This window comes from Oncorhynchus keta, chromosome 28, assembly GCF_023373465.1.
Source record: "Oncorhynchus keta strain PuntledgeMale-10-30-2019 chromosome 28, Oket_V2, whole genome shotgun sequence".
NCBI lineage: Eukaryota > Metazoa > Chordata > Actinopteri > Salmoniformes > Salmonidae > Oncorhynchus > Oncorhynchus keta.
Genome location: NC_068448.1, coordinates 18,948,785 through 18,956,373, shown reverse-complemented (window position 1 = coordinate 18,956,373; position 7,589 = coordinate 18,948,785). Strand labels below are relative to the sequence as shown.

Sequence of the window (7,589 nt, the reverse complement as noted above, 5' to 3'; positions counted from 1 at the left end):
TGAACCATTTGTCATCCTCACTGACCATCGGAACCTTGAGTCCATATGGACAGCGAGGAGACTGAACCCGCGCCAAGCCAGGTGGGCCCTCTTCACCAGGTTCAAATTCACTGACCTATCGCTCCAGGTTCTAAGAACATCAAGGCTGATGCTCTGTCCTGTATCTACGATTCGGGAGAGTCTCCTGTCCAGAGGATACCCATAATCCCATCCACCTGAGTCATGGGTCCAGTGGTTTGGGACGTAGATGTGGACATCCACCAGGCTCTAGAGAGGGAGCCTGCACCCTGGGAATTGTCCTCCTGTGTGTGTCTACGTTCCCACAGGGATAAGGGGATCGGCTGCTGACCTGGGCGCACACAGCTGTCGTCGCTGGTCATCCAGGTATTTCTCGCACCATCCATTCCATCACCGAGAAATACTGGTGGCCCACCTTGGTGCAAGATGTTACGTGGCATGTCAACTCCTGTTCAGTGTTTGCTCAAACCAAGTCCCCCGGAATGCTCCGCTTCCTGTGCCTCAGCAACCTTGGTCCCATCTATTGACTTTGTTACTGATCTTCCCCCTTCTGATGGTTTCACCACCATTCTGGTGGTAGTGGATAGATTCTCCAAGCCATGTCATTTAATTCCTCTTCCTGGTCTTCCCACTGCTCTCCAGGTCCCTGAGGCACTCTTCCAGCAAGTCTTCCGGCATTGTGGCCTTCCGGAGGACATCGTTTCAGACCGTGGCCCCCATTTCACATCCCAAGTACGGAGGGCCTTCTTGGAGAAGCTCGGTCACGGTTAGCCTCACATCCGGGTATCGGCCTCAGTCTAACGGGCAGGTGGAGAGGATGAATCAGTTGCTGGGGAGGTTCTCGAGGGAGTCACTGTCAGGACCAGCAGGGTGAGTGGGCATGTTTCCTTCCTTGGACAGAGTATGCCCAGAACCCACTACGTCACTCTTCCACTGGGTTGACCCCCGTCCAGTTTGTGTTGGGTTTCCAGCCGGCCCTGGCCCCGAGGACCGCGGGCTAGAATGTGGCTCCTGCAGTAGATGAGTGGTCCCGGTGTACGGAGGAGGTGTGGAACAATGCGCACATGAGACTCCAGCGCGCTGTCCATCGTCAGAAGGAGCAGACAGACAGTCAAAGCAGTGAGACCCCTGTGTTCCATCCTAGGGATTGTGTCTGGCTCTCTACCAGGGAACCTCCCACTCTGCCTGCCCTGCAAGAAACTGAGCTCCCGGTTTGTGGGACCATTCAAGGTACTCTGGAGCGTCAATGAGGGGACATACAGGTCACAATTACCCAGTCACTATCGCACATCCCCTTTTTTCTCAGGCCCGTGGTTCCTGGTCCCCTAGCTGATGCTGTCCCCACAACATGCCTCCACCCCCCATTCTGGACCCCCAACATCATCCGTGATTTCTACCTTCACCAACCTGCTCCTCAGGGTCGTCCCCTGGTCGGTGTCATCCTGCGTCAGGGGGAGGGGTACTGTCACGTCTGCCTCTGCTCCTCCTCCTCCGCGTACGACGTCGCCAGAGTACTAACCACCGGCCCTGGGATTCATCATTGCGCACACCTGGACTCCATTATTAACCTCATCATTTCCTCCCATTTATGTCAATTTCCCAGGTTCACTCACCAGTTGATATTGTTATTGTGTATCGGTGTTCTGCTTTATGCAGTGCCGTGTTCATGGTTTTGTTTATTAAAACGTTTAACCTGCTTCCGACTCACCGCCCATCATTACACTGTGGCGGTCCTCATGAGCCAGTTTCCTCATAGCGCTTTATGGTTTGCAACTGCACTTGAAGAAACTTTCAAAGTTCTTGAAATGTTCGGATTGACAGACCTTCATTTCTTAAAGTTATAATGGACTGTCATTTCTCTTTGCTTATTTGAGTTATTCTTGTCATATTATGGACTTTGTATTTTACTAAATAGGGCTATCTTCTGTATACCACCCCTACCTTGTCAAAACACAACTGATTGGCTCAAACACATTAATTAAGAAGGAAGAAATTCTACAAATGAACTTTTAACAAGGCACACCTGGGCGGCACGGTAGCCTAGTGTTGGACTAGTAAACGGAAGGTTGCAAGTTCAAATCCCGAGCTGACAAGGTACAAATCTGTCGTTCTGCCCCTGAACAGGCAGTTAACCCACTGTTCCTAGGCCGTCATTGTAAATAAGAATTTGTTCTTAACTGACTTGCCTAGTTAAATAAAGGTAAAAAAGTTTTTTAAATGCATTCCAGATGACTACCTTATGAAGCTGAAGGCCAAGAATGCGAAGAGTGTGCAAATGTCATAAAGGCAAAGGGTGGCTACTTTGAAGAATCTCAAATATAAAATATATTTAGATTTGTTTTAACACTTGTTTGGTTACTACATGTGTTATTTCATAGGGTTGACATCTTCACTTAGAGGGATAGTAAAAATAAAGTAAACCCTTGAATGAGTAGGTGTGCCCAAACATTTGAGTGGTACTGTATATGTAAATGAACAGTTCAGTGCTATACATGTCAATGTTATTGACCCATCACTCATACACTCCCTGTCTAACCATACATTAGTATCAACTAGCACTGGTAGTGCACACAGAAAAACACATGACTTATAGTTATTTTTCTGGGCCAGTTTGTGTTCTCTGTTTCCTTATTTTCACTCTGCTACCAACTTTGCTACAATTCACCTTCTCTTTCTGTGAACTTTAGCCACAGTTTGTGGTAAGTACAAATTCACAAGCTGCTGCTACTTTTAGGCTGAGCATGCTCTGTTGCTTTTTCACACACACACACACACACACACACGCACACGCACGCACGCACGCACGCCACGCACGCACACGCGCACGCACGCACGCACGCACACACACACACACACACACACACACACACACACACACACACACACACACACACACACACACACACACACAGTCACATGTACACACATTGCAAATTCCTATGTACCTCAATGACTTTGTAATTTGTGTCTCTGTGTGTAAGTGTGACTTCTGAATTGCCTCTATTTTATTGAATTTAATATTCTATCCATGAAATACAATAATTTGAGAAATAAAATGAGAAAGTACGATGATTAGGCAGAATGTGTCATTGTAATAAATCACCATTAAACTATTACAGGTTTGTATCCAATTATTAAATAAGGCCTATTGATTTAACTAAGGAACCATTTAATTTCTCCTCATTAATGGAAACTGTGAACAAACGTTTAAATAAGTGATAAGTGAAAGTAATTTAAGTACGTTTACATTTGAGTAATTTGGCAGAGGCTCTTATCAGAGCAATTTACAGGACAAATTCGGGTTAAATGCCTTGCTGAAGGACTTTTGAAGATTTTTCACATAGTCGGCTCAGGGATTCGAAGCAGTGACCTTTTGGTTATGGGCCAATGCAAGGCTACCTATAGACTATCATTCACTTTAGATACCAACAAATCTGAATTAGGATACAAAGGCTACAATAGTGAATGTTTGAATGGACAGTAACTCAGAAATATTTGCAGTCAGTAAACAACTCATTTACATTTTACATGAGGTTTGAAGGCCTGTAATTGTTGTGATCACAGTCCCCTGTACTACATGTATTTTCTTATACTGTGCTTTTATATCTGAAATTTCAGGAGAGAGTATAACAAATAATATCTTGTCTCTTGACGTTTGATCTCTTATGGCTTCAGTGAGTGTCCACTGTAATAATCCAATGGCTGTTTGACACGATTACATTCACTCTGCTGGAGGAATGCCTTTACACCTGTTTAAATCAATAGATAGCACCGCCTCATGAATCAGAGCGATGGACGGTCAAAGAACTCTGGGAACTTTCTCAAACCATTTTAGAGTGCTCTGAAGAATTCTGAATTCCAGATCAGTGAACCTTGTCAACCTTCAGCTTGTAATCATATTTAAGGCTTGAATCTGTTATTTTACTTGATCTAAATGTGATGGTATGGTGTGATAATGCCACACTGGAGTGAACACTAATAAATTCCACTTGTCCATTTAATCATTGCATGTTTGACCTAAAAGTTTATTGAACAGTCAGAGGCACATCATACAAACCTACTGTACAGATTATTCATGCACAACGTACAGATACAGTGGGGCAAAACAGTATTTAGTCAGCCACCAATTGTAGCAAGTTCTCCCACTTAAAAATATGAGAGAGACCTGTAATTTTCATCATAGGTACACTTCAACTATGACAGACAAAATGAGAAAAAATCCAGAAAATCACATTGTAGGATTTTTATGAATTTATTTGCAAATTATGGTGGAAAATAAGTATTCTCTGAATTGTGAGAGACGGAATCTAAAACAAAAATCAGAAAATCACATTGTATGATTTTAAGTAATTCATTCCATCTTAATGCATGACATAAGTATTTGGTCACCTACCAACCAGTAAATTCCGGCTCTCACAGACCTGTTAGTTTTTCTTTAAGCCCTCCTGTTCTCCACTCATTACCTGTATTAACTGGCTCCAACCTCTCCACAATGGCCAAGACCAGAGAGCTGTGTAAGCATATCATGGACAAAATTGTAGACCTGCACAAGGCTGGGATGGGCTACAGGACAATAGGCAAGCAGCTTGGTGAGAGAAGGCAACAACTGTTGGCGCACTATTAGAAAATGGAAGAAGTTCAAGATGACGGGTCAATCACACTTGGTCTGGGGCTCCATGCAGATCTCACCTCGTGGGGGCATCTCGTGATCATGAGGAAGGTGAGGGATCGGCCCAGAACTACATGACAGGACCTGGTCAATGACCTGAAGAGAGCTGGGACCACAGTCTCAAAGAAAACCATTAGTAACACACTACGCCGTCATGGATTAAAATCCTGCAGGGCACGCAAGGTCCCCCTGCTCAAGCCAGCGTAATCCCAGGCCCGTATGGTTTGCCAATGACCATCTGGATGATCCAGAGGAGGAATGGGAGAAGGTCCTGTGGTCTGATGAGACAAAAATAGAGTTTTTGTCTAAACTCCACTAGCTGTGTTTGGAGGAAGAAGAAGGATGAGTACAATCCCAAGATCATCATCCCAACCGTGAAGCATGGAGGTGGAAACATCATGAGGGTGGATGGATGGGGCCATGTATCGCTAGATCTTGGCCAACAACCTCCTTCCTCAGTAAGAGCGTCAGTCATGGGTCGTGGCTGGGTCTTCCAGCATGACAACGACCCTAAACACTGCAGCCAGGGCAACTAAGGAGTGGCTCCGTAAGAAGCATCCCAAGGTCCTGGAGTGGCCTAGCCAGTCTCCAGACCTGAACCCAATAGAACATTTTGAGAGGGAGCTGAAAGTATGTATTGCCCAGCGACAGCCCCGAAGCCTGAAGGATCTGGAGAAGGTCTGTATGGAGGTGGGCCAAAATCCCTGCTGCAGTGTGTGCAAAACTGGTCAAGAACTACAGGAAACGTATGATCCTTCTGTAGCTCAGTTGGTAGAGCATGGTGCTTGTAATGCCAGGGTAGTGGGTTCGATTCAGGACCACCCATACGTAGAATGTATGCACACATGACTGTAAGTCGCTTTGGATAAAAGCGTCTGCTAAATGGCATATATTATTATATTATGATCTCTGTAATTGCAAACAAAGGATTCTGTACCAAATATTAAGTTCTGCTTTTCTGATGTATCAAATACTTATGTCATGCAATAAAATGCAAAATTAATTAGTTAAAAATCATACAATGTGATTTTCTGGATTTTTAGATTTTTTTTTTATTCCGTCTCTCACAGTTGAAGTGTGCCTATGATACAAGTACAGACCTCTACATGCTTTGTATGTAGGAAAACCTACAAAATCGGCAGTGTATCAAATACTTGTTCTCCCACTGTATATTTTCCCAAATACATTTGCGTTTTGGCGTTTTTTAAAAGTGCATGGATAATCAATGCTTTGAAACTTTCCTTGAACTTGAAAACATACAAATATTAAATGTTAATACCCCTTTTCCAAGGCGACCTTGTCATTGAGCAAAACTGCAAGTGACCATAAATAATTCAGCAGACTGCCTTTAATAACTGCATTATACATTCCCTTCTACGCCAGTCATGCATCACTTCCCATTGGGCAAAAGCATCATCAGAAATACATTCTTTCTTCAAATATGTCCTTACAAGATGATGTGGTTCAAGTCAAATTACCTTAAATTGAGATATATATCAACGGACTCCTTATATGACGTCAATATTTTTCAGCCATGCTGATTGTTGTCGAGGAAGAGGATGAGAATATATTCATGATATTCAGCATTTTGCAAAGCTAATTGTGTATACCAGTATATACTGAACAGTAACTGCAGAGTTTCTGCAGTGCTTTGTAATCAACAGCAGTGCCACTGGTGCATACCTGGACATTCAATTTAATAGCAGACTGGGGCTTAAAAAGATACCTGCATGTCAATTATTTCAGTTCATTTCACTGTATGAACAGACTCACATTTCTCAACATACAACAACACACACACACACACACACACACACACACACACACACACACACACACACACACACACACACACACACACACACACACACACACACACACACACACACACACACACACACACACACACACACACACACACACACACACACACACCTCTGCTTTGTTGGAAACACATAAAGTAAGTAAGCATTTCACTGTTAGTCTACACCTGTTGTTTACGGAAGCATGTGGCAAATAAAATGTTATTTGATATATCCTTCACCATGGGGAATATAAATCTGGGGATTAAATGACAGCTTGTGTTGTTCTGCCGCATAATCTTGGTCTATGGGAGATTCAGTATGTGGGAATGTGTGGATTCAGAGAAAATTGGTACAGATATAGGATTTAATTTGATCACCCTGTTGTAGGAGAACTGTCCAGCAATACTGGAAATGTAAAACTTGTAGTAATTAGTCATTACCAAAATAGGAACATTTACTACTACTACTACGGGACAGACAAGATGCCAAAACACATCAGACATTTTCTAAACATATATTATTATGATTATTGAATATTGATCTGATTCAGAAGCCCAACAGCTGACTGTGCATAAAACTGACACTGGTTTACTGGTTCCCTGTCAACATTTGAACATCATGAAATCATGTTCCCCCATGATGACCACTGACACAATTAGTGAGGGAGACCAAGTTGCCAAACCAAGCAGCTAATTAATCGGGCCCTGATCATCACAGAAGATGACATCATAAATTGTACCCTCTCAAGCAAATTGTCAGTAATCCCTCCAGTATTCACCTCAGAAAACCCAAATAGTTACAGTGAGCTCCAAAAAGCATTGGGACAGTGACACATTCTAAAATGTGTTGTTATTTCTAAACGGTTCACCCGATATGTATGAAAATATCCTCAAATTAAACTTGACAGTCTTATCTTTAACCTCATAGTTATTGCATCATTTCCAAACCCAAAGGTGGAGTACAGTACAGAGCCAAAACAACAAACATGTGTCACTGTCCCAATACTTTTGGAACTTACTATATCCTGAAGTGTAGACCGATCTGTTTCTACTGATCTGTCTGTACTGTGTACATAAAGTTGCATTGTAATTTAGTTA

General features: G+C 43.0%; 1 pseudogene; it reads right to left on the bottom strand.

Annotated features, from left to right (window-relative positions):
• Nucleotides 1-7,589, bottom strand: part of LOC118380495 (membrane-associated guanylate kinase, WW and PDZ domain-containing protein 3-like) — a 311,983-nt pseudogene that overhangs the window by 77,939 nt on the left and 226,455 nt on the right.